The sequence below is a fragment of the Anser brachyrhynchus genome (genome assembly GCF_964034855.1).
Source record: "Anser brachyrhynchus genome assembly, chromosome: 6".
NCBI lineage: Eukaryota > Metazoa > Chordata > Aves > Anseriformes > Anatidae > Anser > Anser brachyrhynchus.
Window position 1 is genome coordinate 27,136,418 of NC_137700.1, and position 19,038 is coordinate 27,155,455.

The 19,038-nt window shown below is 40.5% G+C and overlaps 2 long non-coding RNA genes across 2 annotated transcripts in view; both read right to left on the reverse strand.

The window, feature by feature from the left end:
- The window catches only part of LOC308197088, a 78,675-nt gene that overhangs the window by 43,115 nt on the left and 16,522 nt on the right, over positions 1–19,038 (reverse strand). The gene's annotated exons all lie outside the window — the stretch shown is intronic.
- LOC308197090 lies at positions 8,304–17,439 on the reverse strand. The gene is made up of 6 exons (XR_013952573.1): positions 17,389–17,439; positions 13,574–13,797; positions 11,806–11,903; positions 10,781–10,866; positions 9,683–9,799; positions 8,304–9,339 (listed from the first exon to the last, which is right to left on the reverse strand). It is a non-coding gene; the product is annotated as an uncharacterized lncRNA (long non-coding RNA).

The following is a 19,038-nucleotide window of genomic DNA, read 5'->3' on the forward strand; positions in this document are numbered from 1 at the left end:
GCAGCTGTACCCCCAGGATTTACGGGAGCAGGTGCTGCCCACGAGACCAACATTGCTCTCAGGTCCCCAGGGCAGCCCACTTGTATTTCTATCAACCTATTCTTTCCCTCTCAAGTCCTCTGCTCTTTAAACACAGGTGTATACCCTGTTTTTACCCTGTTTTTCTGTTGTGGTTTAACCCGGCTGGCAGCTAAACACCACACAGCTGTTCGCTCACCCTCCCCCCTCCCTCTCTGGGATGGGGGAGAGAAACAGGAAAGTGAAGCCTGTGAGTTGAGATAAAGACAGTTTATTAAGACAGGAAAATAATAATAATAATAATAATAATAGTATTACTAATAATAATGTGTATGAAACAAGTGGTGCACAATGCAATTGCTCACCACCCGTTGACCGATGCCCAGCCTATTCCCGAGCAGCCGGCCCCCCACCCCGGCCAGCCACCCCTATATATTGTTTAGCATGACCCCAGATGGTATGGAATACCCCTTTGGCCAGTTTGGGTCAGCTGTCCTGGGTCTGTCCCCTCCCAGCTCCTGCTGCACCCCCAGCCTGCTCGCTGGCAGGACAGAGCGAGAAGCCGAAAAGTCCTTGGCTTGGTGTAAGCACTGCTCTGCAACAATTAAAACATCAGCATGTTATCAGCGCTCTTCTCATCCTAATCCAAAACATAGCACCCTACCAGCTACTAGGAGGAAAATTAACTCTGTCCTAACTGAAACCAGGACATTTTCACATTTCCTCTTTTCCCCCTTTACTGATCTTTGGACTTCCACATGGTATGCAGATCCTGCCACATCTTCCAGCTCTCCTTTCTCAGCTTAGGCAAGCCAATCGACCACTCAGTGAGTCCCCATGTTCTGTTTCTCCCTCCAAGAAGTGAGTTGCAGATCAGATCTTAGGTATTTTTTGCTGATTCAAGCTCTGTTAATAGACAGGAAATCCATAAGAAGTTGCCTGGGTTTGCAAATTTGCCAGGAATGTTGCCACAATCACCACAACTCTCATTGTCTGTCTGCTGTGACACCTCTGCCTTCCACACATGCCTCTCAAAGCTGTGGAACCTCATAAACAGGATGTCCCCAGTTGATGTTGTCTTTTGGTCTTGTTCTTCTACCTCAGCCAGACTGGGAAAAGAATTTTCCATGTTTTGATCCTCTGGTGCAACACTAGGAAGCAGATGGATGACTGAACCCATGGTATTTCATTAATTAGTTGGTCAGTATATCTTACAAGATTGTACTGGAGCATTATCACAGCACTTCGCTCATCTTCTGCCGTAGTGTCTGCCATTTTCAATGCAGAGAATGGCGACTTCTGGTACTTGCCCCAAAATTCAACTTTTATACATATTGGTTTGCTGATGACTATTCTGGGGGCAATGAAAGAGTGTATGTAGGAGATACAGGTCGTGAAAATGGATTCCACCTATTATCCTTCACTTTGGCATTCAAGGGCCAAGTCCAAGGACATAAATAAATACCAAATTACTATTTAGCTAACAAAGTTAGCTAAGAAGTAAGTGAGTTCTGTGAAGGTCTAGGTGCCTAAATTCCTCTGTGTGTCTTGGTCAAACATTTGGAGACAGACCGATGTTATTTTATTCTACAAAAAAAATAAGAGGATAAGGCTACAAATGTAACTGATAGAGGAGAACAGGAGGTAAGACTATGAGAGCAGAAAGGGAGCATAATTTGTAACTGTTTTCCTAAAAGCAAAGATGACTTGGAATGTGACATTCAAAGAAAAGGAATTAAAGAAATATTGGCACTGCTATGTCAAGAACTTCAAAGTTAAGAAATTATGTCTGCCTGGCCCATGTGCATATGAGCCAGTGGCAGTGGGAAGGGCACTGCAACCCTTGCTGACCCAGCATGGAGCTGCATGCCAGGGAGCTTTCACAGATATCCCAGGGCACCAGATACCTACCAGTGTGGCTAACAAGGCCGCACCACTTTCCCTATGGAGAGGTTGGAGGATGCACTAGAGAAAGTGAGTACTTGTTATGACGAGGCAGTGTCTAAGCTCATCGGGTCCCTAAATACACAGATGAGGGAGGACTCACTCCTCTTGGATTAACCTTAAACCTTAAACATTTAATCACCTTAAACAACACTGAACTCACATCAGGATAAATGTAAAATGCAAATAAAAGTGCATTTGTTCATAATATCCAAAATAGACAGAATTTTATAGACTTCACAGACATTACTGAGAGAATCAGAAAATTCTTATTCTGGTATCCAGATGAATTGTTTTTAAATGGGATTAAAATACATTGCTCTTGACTGAGACCAGATGTTACAAACCACTTCAGATGATCATTAGTTTGGGATGACTGTTCCCTCTTTTTTTTTTAGTGCTGTACCACATTCTGCATGTATTTCATTAAATAAACTCCATGGAGTGTTTTTCACAGACTGGTCGCAAACACCCAGTCTCTGTAAGGACACACTGAGACACTTTTCAGAGACATGAGGGTTAAAATAATAAAAAAGAAAGTCTTGCTTTCTCTTTTTCCCACCAACAACAGCCTTGAAGTCTCTTCACGTCACTCCTGTGCCTTTTCCCCTCTGCCATCTGGTCTGGCCCTCGGCTCCTCGGCATTCAAATTAAGTGGCTTCTTCCTCCCCACGGCTGAGACGAGCTGGGGCACAGGGAACCAGCTCACAGTTCCTTTGCCCTTATGAGTCAGAATGGACCAAGCCTACACAGTGTTGAGACCTTTAGAAATTTTTGATCTTCTATTTTAAGAAGCCAGTGCTGAACTACTTGTAAGTGCCCCAAATGTGGGACATTTTTCATTAGAAAAGCAACATGTTTGTTACAGACCCAAAGGCCACCCCATCGCGAGTTTTTGAGGCCATGGTCTCATACACAGGGGCAAGATAACAACCGAAAGAAGAAAACATCAGAGCATTTTTAGCATTGCAAACAAACTCATTCTCAATCCCTAATGTGAACTTATTCCTTTTATTTATCTGCTACTTGGTTTAATCCACTGCTTTTAACTATTCTTAGTTTTATCCTCCTAATCTTAAGGAATGATTGACATTAAAGTATTCAGAGCAGGCTGTGCAATGCCTTTCATGAGGGGCCGGCTGAGGATTTTTACTTTATGGTTTACACTACAAGCAAAGCTGTCCATTTTGCAGGGCTGCATAGTTTGGCAAGATATCTTGTGTTCCATGTAAAGCTGTGTGCAAAATGTACGGGATCTTGGATGTCTTTTCTGGCCAGGCTCTTGATGTCCTTAGTTAATAGTACGTCACGTGTCTTTGCACAGATATGCGTATAGACTGTACATGTTTCTGCTGAGGTACAATTGCTTTTGCTGTGTGGTCTGCAGAAAAGAACTGTTGAAGTTTGGCCTCGGTGCAAGTTGCTGTCACACTACTATGACAGTAAGTGGTCAGCTACACAGTCCTTTTTGACGTCAAAGTGGACGTCCCTAATACAATCCCTAATAACGTTCTCAAAAAAATAATAATAATCTGAAGCTATTTCCAGCCTTCAGCAGAGCCAGTTTACAGTACTTAAATAAGAGGAAGGTCAGACAGACTGCACTTGACACTGCTGGGAACTGACAGATGTTTTTGAGGAAAAATGAAAAAGGTCATCTAAAAAAGCAGCTAAAAGATTCCCAATTGTTTACTACATTGTTAATAAATTGAGGTTTCAAAAACACTCACAAAGGAGAACTGGGAATTACCCAACATTTTAGAAATTGTTATCCATCTATGTTCCTGTTCATATTTACAGTCAAATATACATCATGTAACAGATAGAAAAGAGTTATAGTATGTATCATTAGCCAGCAGCTCATTTTCAGCAATTGAATAAGAAATTAGAAGTGAAGAGGAATAGCACAAGAAACTGGCTGAAAGATCCAGTCAGGAGATAAGTAACTTAAATTCACAAGAGAACGTCGTTTCAACTTTTGTATTTAACATTAGACGGGTTTATCTAAACCACATCAGCAGTCACAGAAAAGAGCTGGGCTCTCTTCCAGGCCAGTTGGGCTTTACTTATCTGAAATACAGCTACAAACTTTCCTGGCTTATTAGTAATTCTATTCATAGTTTACTTGAGTTTTCCTCTGACACAGAGACATACACGGAATGAGCAGTTCATTGGGAATCGAACTGAAAGCACTGAGGGGGTAAAAGGAGGAAGGTGAAGACATGGATGTAGTCGGAGCTGGTAGTTCAAGCACAGGGTAACAGTGGAGGTTAAAAGCAAGCTGCTGAGAGGGCAGAAAGATGTTCCACATAACATACATCAGATCTGTGCCACCCCCCCCACCAGCCAAGCGTGAGCTTCTGTTTTTTCCCAGGACTGTACAGAATTGAGCAAGAGGAAAACCCAAAGACATATCTTAACACTCCCTGTTTCAAGACAGAATCATGAATCCATTTGGATCTTAATGGATGTCTCTTTAGACTGCTCTTTCTATTGATGATGATGACAGAAAACCCTTCTGAGAATTATCTTCTAGCTTTTCATGGCCTTTAACCTCAGAATTTTTCCTAATGTCTAGTCACATCTTCCTTTATTGCAGTTGAAACTTACTGTTTCTATCCTACTTACTGTAGATACAGAGGAAAAAAAAGTTGTTTCCTGTCTTTGAATCAGTCCTTTATGCATTTGAAGGTCAGTACGTCTCCCCTTAATCTTCCTTTTTGATTAAACAACTCCAAAATGCTACTTTTTCCATCTTTCTCATAGCTTATGTACTCTAGAAGCCTTGTTGTTGTTCTTCTTCTCTGAATTATCTCCAAACAGACCACATCCTTCTTGAAGCCATGCTGCTCCAACTAGACATAGCTCTGCAGCTGAAAAGTGGAAAACCTTCGTATCCCGTGCAAGCTAAGCTCGTTGTTTATGTGAACGAGGATTTGCCACTTGCACAGAAGCAGTACTGCTGACGCATTTTCAAGTTTTCACAAACTCAGTCCTTTTTCTGCCACTTAACTATTGACTCTCCACTAAAACCTGTGATTGTCTGTTCCTTGTGTTTGATTCGATTTAAATTCATATCCTATTTTTATCAGACGATTTCTTCAATTTGTCAATACCATTTTGAATTCTACTTTTCTTTAATTTACTGAAAATATCATTGGACACAAGATGTACTCAAAAAGCACCTGATTTTTCCACTTCATGCATCCTATATTAGACTAATATACGTCATGTTTCCCTGATTTGTTTATCTGAACAGCATCAGAAGCCTCAGTAAAATCAAAACATCTGAAACCTACTCTTTCCTCCAAGCTCAGAAGGCCAGTTCCACAAAATCTTAGAAGCAAAGGACTGATCCACTTAGAAATAGTTTCATAATTTATTATAACTTAAATTAATCTGAAGTGGTTTAGTCTTCACTTCTTCCTTCCTACTTTCTTTTTCACTATCATGGGAAAAAAAGAAAAAAAAAACATACAAAAAGAGGGCCTGAGTGGTGGATACAGGCGTGTACTCAGCTCAGCTAAGAACAATTTTGCAGATGAAGTCACTGAAGTCAGCAGTATACAAGGGGGTAGCAGAAGAAAAATGGTTATAGAATTAAACTAGGATTGGTTTACTGCACCAATGCAGAATCTACTGGAAACTGATAGATTTCACAGCTAAACAGTAGATAACAAATGTTCAAGAGGAAATGGTGGAAAATCACACCAAAACTGCATGAAAATTGTTAGGTCAATGCTGAAAAATACTTCTAAATTGTAATCTAGAAGTGAGTTTAACAATTGGAGGACATCCTGTCATTTCCAGGAAAAGAGAAAAGCCTGTTTTATCTTGTTTACTTATTCCTGGCAAGAAAAAGTAAAATTGTATTTCTAAAACTGTTTTCAACTCAAATAGCCTGAGAATTATGACTAGATAACTCATTGGAAAAAAGGAGCCAAGTGTCTTTCTTAAATGAGAAAATGATTGGCTAGTTATGCCTGTTCTGAAAGTTGGTTTTAATGGCAGGATGGGATCTGTCTCAACTACCTATAAAAGTGCTTCAGTCCATACAGTTAAGTACATTAAGGCCAGTTTTCTTTTCATACAGACAACCATTCTGTAGCCTCCTACTGTCTTGACAATGAAATATTTCACTTTTCACCCATTGTATCTCATGAAATCATTAAAGAAGTTAATCAATTAAAAGATAACAGTTTGGGTACATGAGAATTACACAATCACCAAAGTGGGAGGCGATCCCTTGAGGTCATCTGCTCCAACCCCCTGCTCAGGGCAGGGCCAGCTTCAGAGTCAGCAAGTTGCTCGCGGCCTTGTTCAGTCAATTCCGAAACTCTGGTTCATGTTATTATTATTCCAGTAGTTCGCCATGAAAGCCTTGCTAGAGGAATACTGTTGCAATTTGTCAGGTCGCTTGACTTCATCATGCATACTGCATGTGGTACGGCCTTGGTCCTCTCACACAGGACGTCACCAAACCCCACTACAGCAGCAACAGCACTCTATTTACCACATACTTTTTATACTTTATTCAAATAGGCCCTCCTAAGAGAAGTGCTGCCAGCATATTTGGCAAGAACTGAAATGGTTAAGTAGCCTCTCATTAATGTGAAGATTTCCTTCTCCTGTAGTATCTTCATGCTTACAGAATCACCTATAAAAACCTTCCAAACTGTATGAGAACTACACCTTCCACACATTTTTATGGTATTATTTAGTAAAGAAAGAAACCTTTTGGGGACTAATATAGAGGAGGCAGGCAGGATTTGGCATCAGCAAGCTATTTGAGAAGTTTTTTGATTTTACACAGAGCAAAGAGAATTTGTCTGCAAAGTAACTGCTCTGCAGAGCTATGCAAATAGTCCCTGGGGGGCAAGAATACGTTCTGGAGCACCTCGCTGCTGGAATGGAAAGTATGAATGCCTCGGAATGCTGACAGAAGTACACGTAGGAGTGTAAAACAATTATATTTCACCTAGTGAAAGTCCACAGTCCTACTTGAGTTTCAATCACCTGACGTCAGCTAGTAGAAACAAGTCTAATACAGGCAGGTCTTCCTGTAGTATTCATGGCACTGCTGGAGGGAAGCGTGGGTAGACAACTGTTCTCGTTATCAACATTTCCATTCTCCTATTCATCTTCAAGAAACGGGCATCCCTTATAAACTGAGAGCGATCCTCCCACATTCTTCCCCATATGTTAGGGCATGCAGGGAAGTATCAGGATCAGAGCTCTTGGATTTAATTTCTTTAAATTATCTCTTCTCTTTCGATCTCTGTGCAGGAGGAAGAACCTGACGTGTGAGAAAAAATCGTAGCACTGGTGTATGTGTTTCTTGGAAAAAAAATATTAACTGAAACACACTTCAACTAATTGTACCACTATTTTCAGCCTACCTCTTTGATCCACTATAGAATTACAACAAATAAGAAACCCTCCAAATCAAAAACAGAAAAAAAAATTGCAGAGCTAATTTCAACATGTAAAAGTCACGATTTTAATTTACGCTTCTTAGAGAAATATTAAAAAATCAGTATGGTCTCATCACTGATCGTCTCTGTCATTACTCAAACTAAAAATATATCTATGCAGTGCAACGAAGCCTCCAGCTAGGCTTACCAAGACCCAGCTTCCTCCAAAGAGGAAAATGAATGGGCTGATTCTGCTTCTTGCCCTCGCTGTTCCCAGGAACCTAGCTAGATGGATACACACTGGAACCAGCGAACTGCATTCTCTCCCTCTTTGCCATCTTACTGGCTGACAAAGTAGCCCTTCTTTCCACATTCATAACATCCTCATCACCACTGCAATCATGTTAATCCTGAATTTGTATTTGCAGAGAGTCGTATCAGTCCTTTGCAGAGGCTTTCAGCCTTAAGGCTCCCTCGATACCTTGCAAGAATGAGATGCATTTTAGCTGCAGTTGAGAGGAGGGGAATGGAGAGAAACCCAGAGACTTAAAGCTAGACACAAGATGTGATAGCTGGGAAGTGGTTTGAGTTTCTGACAGTAGGTATCAGATGCACAGATACTGAATACCCCAGCTAAGGAAACGATAGGTTGCTAATATTTCAACTGAGGAAACATCTCATTAATAACCTTAGGAAAATAAACACTTAGCCTGACTACAAAAGAGAACTCTACTGTGTACATTCCAGTCCCTCAGCTTTTACCAGAAAGGAAACCTTTAATAGTTCAGCACAGGCATGATAACTGAAGGAGGCGACTTAATGACTCACTGTACATGTCGAGATCCCAAACAGAAGGGCATGTCCCCAGAGGAAACATCTGGAAAGATCAAGGGCTTTTTACCTCGTTTGGTTCTGGAAACCATAACTTTCCAAACCCAGTTTGTTCCCATAAATATGCAAAAGTCGTCTTGGTAGAAGACTAATTTTCCCAAGAAATAGGGTTTAATTGCAGTAGGTATGTTTATTCCCTTCACCAAATACAACATGTGAGCGATATGAAGAATCTTTCAGAGATAAACACATGCCAGGGAAATTTCTTTTATATCAGAATTACTTTATCTTATACATATATAAAAAAAAAAAGGTATTGTTTTCTGTACAGTGAAAATTGAAACCAAATTGATTTCGTTTTCTAAAACTCACGACCTACTTGTCAAATTACTGTCTCTCCTCTCAGGCTTAGATACATTTAAAAAGTGGTGGAAGAAACAGCAGGGAGCCTGCTGAATCTTTGAAGACTACCCGTGAAGCAAATGCAGACAAATTTCTCTGACTTCACAGTGTTCACTTTTCAAATTAAATTTAGTTCAGCACTGGCTTACAGCTGTCCCCAAATGTTGTTTCTACTATGCTGACCACTCTGCAAGTATTTTCTGTGACTAGATCCCATGTATTTTGCTAACGTTTCTCACAAATAGAACTATGACAATTTGGTTGTCCCTGCTGATAGGGAGCCCCAGGACATATCCAATGCCAGCTGGCACACCAGGCGAACACACTCACTACCTTCCTGGTCATATCAATGAGCATCGCTCTAGAAAAAAAAAAAATTCTTACTGAAATAAAATATCTTGATAACAGCACCAGGGGCTGTCAGCAGAATGCAATGAACACCTGACAGTTAGACCTGCTGCACACTGAGACCAGCTCAGACCAATTACACTCTTAAAATACCCCAATACTTCTAACATTAAACTTGTCATCTCTACTGTACACAGGGGAGAGGCATGCATCCAAAGGAGCAGGACAAAGTTCGGAAAAGAAGCAACTGTTCTAATGAGTGGGAAACTACGGGTTATTCAATTGTGTAACATAAGAACAACATTTCTGAAAAAGCAGCTTTCAAATATACAGTTGGAGTTCATTTGTGGAGTTGGCTACTTCCCCAAGCACTTGCTGTGTTCTGAGGAAAACATTATAGAATTATAAACTTACACTGTATTTAATAAATTAAAACGTTTAGACATAAGTCACTGTTTAATGCAGCAGTTGCTCAAAATATTGTTTACTTATAATCAATATATTTTATAATTAAAGAAAGGTATCCAATTTATCAGTAAACATTGCCTTCCAGGAAAAGACAGTAAAGTTTAGCTTTTCCTGTTCATTAATCCTTGTTGTTACTATTGGCTTGTCTGAAACTGTTAGTAGCATAAATCATCCCCCTCTTCAAAATCACATATTAGTCTTGAATACACTCGGCATGTGGGCTAATTTAACACGTTCATGAAAAAAAATAAATTTACCATGGTGCTGGCAGGCATGTTTCCATTGCACCTTGGGCACAAGCTGAAGGGCATGTCCCGGTACCATTCAGTCCATCACTGTTATGTGCAAACGAGGAGAAAGACTGTGAAATGTAGCTGAAAGGCAAGAGGCAACGAATCCACTAAGAGGCCATGGTAAAAGTGGCACTCAGCTGCAGAAGTGCTTTTTCATTATCTCAGGGGTAAGTGACTTTGGGAAACAATTCATACCTGCCTTTAACTAATACATTTGCTCCTATGAGGGAACAGGGAAGAGCACTTACACAGTCAGATGGCTGCACTGGATGTTAATTGCTGTAGTTTCCATTGCCCATGTTGGAAGGGGCTTAAAATACCCTGAACCACTGCCTGTTCTCTCACCTATTGCTCCCAGCTGGCTTCCAGAATGGAAACAGGAAGTCAAAGAGGTGCCAAAAGATGGGCCAGAAAAATTAGCTGCTTGAATGGTCCACAGTGCAGCTCAGAAGCACTGGCCTGACACGTCTCCCTAATGCTTAAACAAGTCCCAGTACTTGACCACTTGATTTACCGTTTATTTTCTGGTGTACACTTGCTGAGTATTCTACAGAGAGGTGGGGCTAAAAAACAAAACCCCGTTAAAGTCAGTGAGAGTTTCACCGCGTGCCTCCAACTGGAACAGAGCACTGCCCAGAGGGATCTTTGGGAGTGACTTTCTCAAGACCATTTTAAGGGCAACTTGTGTGTCATATTTATCGATTAGCTATATTTCAAAAGTCTCAGGAAATGATTGAAAAACTGTTTGCTAGGGCCAGCTGTGGCCCTTTTAGAAGAGGAAGCAATGTACTTGTTTTACCCTCAGAAGGACTTTGGAGGTCGAGTGCTCGTATGTCTTCCATAGAATGCCCTGAGTTTTTCTTGCAGGCAACTGAAACATTTCCAAGATACACACACCCCTCACTGTTCATGGCTTCCTTGGAAGTACAGATTTTGAAAAAAAAACACTATTTAATTAAAAAAAAATACCGTCTTCCGTGAAGACAATGTTCACCTATTACTAGTGGCACAATTTTAGTGGTGTACTAGTGGTACAGTAAATGTTGTAATTTTTAACCCTACCTGGGAAAGCAAGTCAGACAGATCCCCAGTTAGAAGGACAGCTTCCTAGAGAGGACGTGCTCAGGCAGACATCGTACCAAACCCAGCTGAAGGAGTGAACAGGTCAGGTTTCAGGCAGAGCTCAGGAAAGACTGCATTCTTCTCTTCTTCCAAAAGGCATGCATTTAGACCCACAGACTGTAAGAAAGCTGTTCCTCTCCAGTTTGTTCCTGGCCTTCTAAAGAGTCTGAGAATGACTTAAATTGATGGAGAGATTCAGATCTTTAACAAGAGAGGAAAGAAGCAGCCCAGCTGAGACACACAGATGACTGGGTGTTCATCATTTGGCTGAGCACAGTTCTGACAATATAACATATTCTCCAAACATACCTGCTGCACATCTTACGGCAGCTCTGCTGCCACTGCGCCTGCCTGAATACACTTTTGTGGTAACTCTGGTCATGGAAGAGGCCCATGTAATTCAAAGACACTATGTTAAATAAGGGATTGAAAGTATCTGGGAATAGCACTGTACAGAAAGGCATTTCTGCTATGGGTTTCTCTGAATTAGCGTTGGTTTTGATATGGCCAGGAATGTGTGAGGTCAGCTTTATCTGAAACTTGTCAGCCATCCAGATGTGAAGCCTGAATCCAAGCTGCAGCTGACTACTCCATTTCCTCCGAAGCTAAAATATTTCTTAATTACAGTCATTTTATTTTGGTCTAAACAAATACCATAAAAGTTAATAAACTGCTTCCTTATGAATCTCAAGAAAGAATATGTATGCTCATGTCATTCTTTGCCCTCCTCTGTACAAGTGCAGTGTTTGGTAGTGGACAGATTGAAGTCTCTTCAGGATCCAGGATTTGAATCCAACATTCAATCATTTTTGATCTCTGACTGTTTAAGGTGTGTGCTCTCACCAGCGCCACTGAGATCATTAGACTACATAATCTGACCTCTATATATCACTGGCCATACATTTCACTCAGCTAGAGGTCCGAAACTTTTGGTCAGCACCAAAGACAACCCCTAAAATACATACAGAGAACAGGAGAAATCAGGGGTGGTGACAGTTGCTTGGCACTAGGCAGCTGCAGGGGTAGGCAGATAGCGCCAGGGTCTCTCAGGGCACAGGGGAGGCTGAATGAAAGGAGAGAAAAGAGGGGAACAAAAAGAAAGATAACTTTGTCTTCATCCAAAATGGACTCTACTATTACTTGTCTCATTCTCCTCTTACAGCCCTCCCAAAATGTTCTTTCCCTCTCTCAGCTTCCTATTTTAATTAGTGTTTTTTTTCTCAGCTTTCATCCCAAACCCCACTTCCCTGCTCTCAGCCCTCCTTCCCTTTTTCCTCTTCTGCTGATCTTTTTTTTTGTTGCTGTTATTGTTGTTAGTGTTAAATAAACAAACAAACAAACAAACTTGGAAGCCTCCAGCATTCTCTGGGTAGGAAACTCAAGTTGGCCTACCTAACTAAAAAGAGTTTGGCTGCCTCTGTCAACCAGGTTTCCCAGCATATAAAGACCTGATAAATGTGAGACTTGGAAGTCAAACATTCATATCTACATTTTCATAACAGATCCTAAAAATAGTAACAGAAGTTGTTATTACGCTTCCACAGCAGAGTCGTTCCCTAATTTCCTATAATTATAGTTAAGCCTCATGCAGAGAGGGTATAATTAGAAAAATAAAGATGTCTGTCAGAGCATTCACTTGGTGGAACTAAAATTGTAGTTTTAAGTGAGATGGTTGTGATTTCTGAAAATTACAAGCATCACTTCTTGTAACAGGAATATGACATGAAAATCATTATTATATAGTAATAACGGGTCAGTTCTATATTGGAAATTAGCTTTTTCTGGAATGCAGAAACAAGAGACATTGCTGCTCGGCCTATTCCCTGTCAACGTCAGCAGAAACTGAAACTGACTTCAGGCAGAGCTGGTACAAACCCTCCAACAGAAAGAAATCCATTGATATGAGTAGGCCCCTCTCCAATCTGTGCAGAAATGAATTTGTGCTTTTTTGTATCAACTAGAAAAAAATGGCATTTTGTAAATATATTTGTTTTCATACTCCTGCCTTCCCATGTATAATTAATCACCCCCTTTATTTTTCAAAGGAAGAAATAGCACATGGGAGAAAGAATTTGAGCAATCTGGTCTGGGGGGGTTGGAATTAGATGGGCTTTAAGGTGCCTTCCAACCCAAACCATCCTGTGATTCTATGAATTTGGATCTTGAGATGGACTCTACCGTAGTATATCTAGTCAGGCTGGTACTCATCTTTAATCAAATTATTTCACATTACTCCTGAAAAACCTCAAAACGACTGAAAATTCTTTGGAGTCCCACTTCACTGTCAGAAGTGTCATGTGAAATTGTCCAATTTGAAAGTAAAAATGTCTATTAGACATTCCTCACAGAGTCTTGGCTATAAGAGTTTACAAGGATAAATCTCAGTAACAGTGATAACTTGCACAAATTAGGAAACTACCCATGCGATAAAGGAGTGATATCAGCTCCCACACACTGACAGCCTCTTCCTTCCCTCCCATACAGACGTTTATTCAATTAATTAATCTGCCACCTTCATAGCTCCTTCACCACTGAAAAAATATTCCTATCACCCATAGCCCACAAATATCTGGAAGGTCTTTGTGCTGGTGGGATTGTGAAATCCCAGAAATGGCACAGCTGATAGAAAACAAACATCATATGAAGAAGAAGAAGAAAAAAAAAAAAAAGCTAGAGCTTAAAACATCCTGCTGGAGAAAAAAAAATAATATTAATAAAAGAAAAAACACAAACCTGCACGTCAAAATTATGCAGAAGAAGAAGTGAGTTACAGGCATCAAGAAAACTCGGTCAGTCCAGCTGTATAAGGCAGAGCAACTCAATGAGGCACAGTTGACTAAGGCATGGCTGGTTGACCTTCATCTATGAAGCAGACTGCAGTTTAGTTCAACCTGCATTTAAACGTCTGCCACCATTCTCTCACATGTTATCAGGACCCTCCAGAAACTCTTGCAGATCTAAGGACAACAAAAGCTCAAATGAAAGCAGGCACATTAGCTGCACACAATTAAAAAGGAATGAGCAGCTATCATCCTAACCAAAACCACTGTGTTAGCAGATCCTAAAGGATCCTACCCTGAAGCCCCACTACAGCTATCCCCACAGATACGGCAGAGAGCACTGGCTCCCATTTCTGTCTCTGCAGACACTACAGTTTCTAGCAGTTAATACCATTTTCCAGGCTCTGTTTGCTTGAAGCATGCTTCTAAGCCAAAACCCCACCCTAATCGTAGAGCTCGCTTTTGCTTCGTCCCCGAATTAAACATGATCTTTAGGGGGGGGGGACATAGGAGCTCTCTCTCGCTGTTACCAGAGACATTTCCTGAAGAAACGGCAAGCCCGCTTTCTAGACTGCTTTCTCAAACCCCAGTTCTAGCCCCAAAACTGAAGGTTTAAGCACTGTGTGGAACCCCAGCCAGCTGCAGAAAACAGCACGAGACGTTTGCTTTCAGAGATCCCAGTGTCCCCTCTCTCCTCACAGATGTTACAGGATCCAGCAAGAAACTTTACTCTCGTAGCCCTACTTGCTCAAACATTGACGCTGAACCCAGCTTTGTATATATGGCAGCTACCCCAGCATTTCCAGGAAACAAGCATGAAGTATGTGTTCCCAGGTGCTTGGGGTCCCGCTCCACCTCTGGCCTGACGAGACCCAGGAACAAAGCATCCCCTACAGGCCTCAGCTCCTTCGGCCTTCCTTCTTAACGCCCACCCTAGTTTACCCATCTCCGTAACCGGAGATTAGGCACTTCAGTCGTTACCAGACCTAAATAAAATACATCCTGAGGCAGTCAGTCAGCTCTTCATTTCTAGAGTTTCCAGCAGCAAACCTTCCTGACCACCTCCTGCATCAAACAGGAGCCTAATCCCAAACAACACTACCTCTCTCAAGCACGGGTATCCCGGCCAGCAGCTGGCCTCAGCATAAACTCCACTTCTCCTTTGGTATGTGGTTGAAGCTGGTCTTTACAGGCAATACAGGCTTCCTCTTCATGCAAGCAAGAGAGACTGGTGGGGGAGAAGCTATCCCAGTACGACCTGGGCAGGGCTGCCTCCTCAGGCCCACTTAATGCAGCAGGTCCAACTGCCAAGGGCGCACTTCCAGAGAGAACAGATGGGGCAGGAAAGGGGCCAGCCCGTATGGTAACGTCAATGTTAATTTTAGTCAAATGATATAAACACGGTAATCTGTTCATGGAAAGAGGGAGAAAGAAATGCTCTTCAGAATTCCTGTGACTATAATTTCACTTCCTCGTTTTGAGGTATACATCGCTGATTACGTTTTCCAATTACATTCACTGAGCCAAGCCTTTGTGCTGCACTTTAAGGAAAATCAAAGATGATGCATGTTATGAAACTTCCTGTCAAATAAAATAAAAAGGAAAAAAAAAAATCATTTCTGAGTGTCTTTTTAAAGGGAATTTGTACTACTCTTTCTTTACCTGTCTTAGCTGGAATGGCAAGAATAACTTCATAAATCTCTCCTGATGTTTTCAGGGGAGAAGTTGTAAAACACTTCCTTCAACGGATTTTGCTCTCAGTAAATTTAGCTGCCAGTACGTTAATTCTCAGTATGTTAGCAATTCTCAAACCATGAAATCCATTCTATGCCTGATCTAGAACTGTCTCAAAGGTGCCTTTGTTTCTTATCTTTTGGAATACTCCTTGACTTATCTACAGATCCAGACCTAAAAATAAAGCCCTAATCAGCATTTTTTTAACTGAAACCTAAAACCAACGTAACCAAAAATGTGAATAGTTTCAGTAGTTTCATCCAAAAAAAGACAAGCAGTAAGAATGCCTTTTGGAGAGCAAGAAAGCAGTTAAGAGTCCCAAAATCACTAAAAAAAAAAAAAAAAAAAGAGCGAGTGCTTGGATTCCAGGTTTTCATATTATTTGGTTTCAGTGTTAACAGTTACTCACAGTAACAACATTGATTTATTTTCTTGAAGGAAAAACCCTTGTTTCATATCAACTCCAAATTAAATATTTGGGTTATGAACATGTTATCAGACCGAAAAATCCACTAAGTGAGGTACAATAGGCAAAATCAATTATTGCTGAAAAAACAGATTGTGTTGGATTTTCCAGAGTCATTGGCTGATCTTGCAAATGATAAGACTTCTTCCTACTCTGTTACTCATATTTATAACACTTTAATAATTTTGTAGTCTGCTTGGCTTCCTTCCTTTCTTCCTTGCTAAAACTGATTGTTCATGCCTGAGTTTGTCACTTCCATCCTTCCTGAAACCAGTAGTGAAACCAAGTGTTGCTCTAAATCATGGGGTTTAATTTTCCTTTTTTCATTTCTGTTTTAATGCTAATTTTTAATTGTTTGAGTTCAAGATTGGGTCAATCTAAGCCAAACTACTCAAGGAGCTTCAAATATAGCATGAACCTCTCTCAGCAAACTGGGTATTGGTGCTTCTACATCCAGACACCAATTAAATCTTTCAGTGCATTTTTTTTTCCCTGAGTATACAAGAGGGAATTTTGGAAAGCATTTGCAAAGGCTGATAAGCAACCTCACAAAGTTGCTGTCATAGACTCCTTTAAAGGGGCTTATTCAGAGCAGGAGCCTTGCAGGTGATCTGAAGTATCCCCTATAGAAACTGTGTCCCCTTGTCTAGAGAAGGAGCACTGTGCATAAAAAGAAAATGGTCTTTGTGACTAACCCCTTGAAGCTGGATTCCTGTGAAAGTAACAGGCAAGAGAACCTTTTTTTTTTTTTTTTTTAATATCCAGAAGCAGGTTTAAGATGTCCATGTCACATGCGAAACCATTCCACAAAGGAAGTTTTAACTGCTGAACCCAGGTAAACTGACCCCCACAAATCCTCCTTGTACTTAGCATTCGCAAAGTTTAATTAATATCCTAGGACACAAAGGCTTCTAATTTACATGCAAAAGAGAGTCATCCAGCACCACACAAGTGAACAACTGCACAAAAAAATCTGAGCCCATACTTTGGTTTAAAGACTAGGATACCAAGAAAGGCAGTTTGATGAAAATCTTTCCTAAAGAAAAAAGTTACTGTTTATTAAGGAACTCTTTATTTACTATGTGAACTGCTCTCAGAAGCATTTTTGAGCAATTTTGCTCAAAGCAGAGAAGTGCCACAAAAAGGCAATTGTATGGAAGTCTACAACATGGAACAAAATACATTGCCACTGGGGAGAAAAAAAAAAAAAAGAAAGAAAGAAAAGAAATGAAAGAAAGAAAGAAAAGAAAAAAAATAGCCATTTTTCAACCTCCTGACTCCAGGACTGGGAGCAGGAGAGGCATGCTAGCTATGAATGTCATAAAGGCTCCATGTTATTAATTATTTGTAATGCTATTAAAGCCAGATGGCTGTACAATAGGATGTCTCTTTTCCCTTTCTTTGTTACAGCCACCAAAGTTTCTCATTTGATCTCTCCCTCCACCTACTTCATTTGTTCCCATTATTCCCTCCTGAGCATGTCCCTTGATCTCTTTCATGAGTCATTGCATCAATTCCTGTTTCCTCCTAGTTCTTTACGGATATTTCCCCTGAAAACTGCAACATACCTTCAGTTCTCCAGCATGAACAAAACCCAAACATCTCCCAGGCTTCCTTCTGCCTTCACCTCTAAAGCTTTGTTAAACAAACACCAGCTGGAAGCAGTTTCTGCCATCCTACCTTTTTGCCTCTCCCCGCACTCAGCAGAAGCTCCTCCCAGGCTATAAGCAACCTGAGAACTAACCTTTAATTCTTACACTTCTGAGTGTCCACTGTTTTCCAAGCTGTATCATGAGTACATGATCCTTCCAGCTTCTCCATATAGCCCTTGTTTCTAGTAAATCAGGAGCATTACAAACTCAGCTCCCATCCCTAGACAGCTTACAGATCTGCCACTGAACACCAGGTCCTTTTGTCCTAACTACCACTTCTGTGTGTCAAGCATACTCTTGTACATGTTAAGATGACGTCTCAAACCCAGGAGAATTTTAAATAGGCTTAATTCCCTTCCAAATATCTGTCAGCTTTTTTTCTTAGTCACTATATCTAAAATGCATCACCATTAACAAAGCATTTAGGACACCATTTCTGACCTTGGACAGCCTTTAAGTCCTCATTTTGAGGCTATGTCTAAGTCTTACCAATTCTTTTTGTACATCACCAAGAAATATCCTCCCTTAACCTTTTACATATCTAGGACTTGCTCTTTAGTGAGTCATTCCTAGGCATTGCATTAATACTGGCAATAATAATAACAAACAAAATGCAAACCCGAAGATTTGTAAGCTGGAAAATAAGTCGACTGAAGACATTATTCACAAGATATAGCTCTGCTCATTGAGACTGAACTAAGGTTAATTCCTTTGCATTAAGGTAAACTGTTCTGGTGGTTGGGTGTTTTGTGGTTGGGGCTTTTTTTTCAGTTTAAATTTCTCACTCTTCCATGGCCTGAAGTTGGATGTGTTGCAAAAAGAAGATTCAGAGTGTGATCACATGCAAAACAGTTTCTCCGGGATGGTAAAATTCCTCTAGGAGCCATTCAGACAGAGCATGACAAAACTCTGTTTTGCCCTTCTTCAAGCAAGGAGTTATTGATAAAAAAAGCTGAAGTAACTATAGATTTGCATGGAACAAGTACTTTTGACACTAGAATGGGTCAAATTCTCCAAAATAAGGGGCATGCAGGAGCTTTATTTTAGTTGCAGAAAGTGGTACCCTTTATTTCATACACATCTGAAATCCGATATGAGGGCGAGGAGGATTTTCTGTTAAATGAAAACAGCCTTTGGGGAGAAGAGCTTGTTTGGTTTACATTTTTTAGCCATGACCTTACTTGTGAGACTTTGTGGTTTCAGCAACTACATTATTGCTAATCTGTGCTGGAAATTTTAAAATCTTTAGTTTGAAAGGGTTATTCCCACATTAATTTTATTATTTTCCAAACCCCTAAAAATAAAGAGATAATGAAGATCTTAGTTCACACACTGGGGGAAATTTTCTAAAACAGTAATTTCAAGATAGAAAATGAGTGTGTATGACAGATTTGTAACAATTTTAGTATTAGGAAGCAATTATGTCTTCAATATTACCAAAATACTCAGGGAAAGCCATAGTACTAGGAATAGTAGGAAAGACATACAAAAAAACACCACAATTATTTACTGTATCATGAATTAGGATTCTATAGTAGCTAAATACTGCATCAAACAGAGCAAACA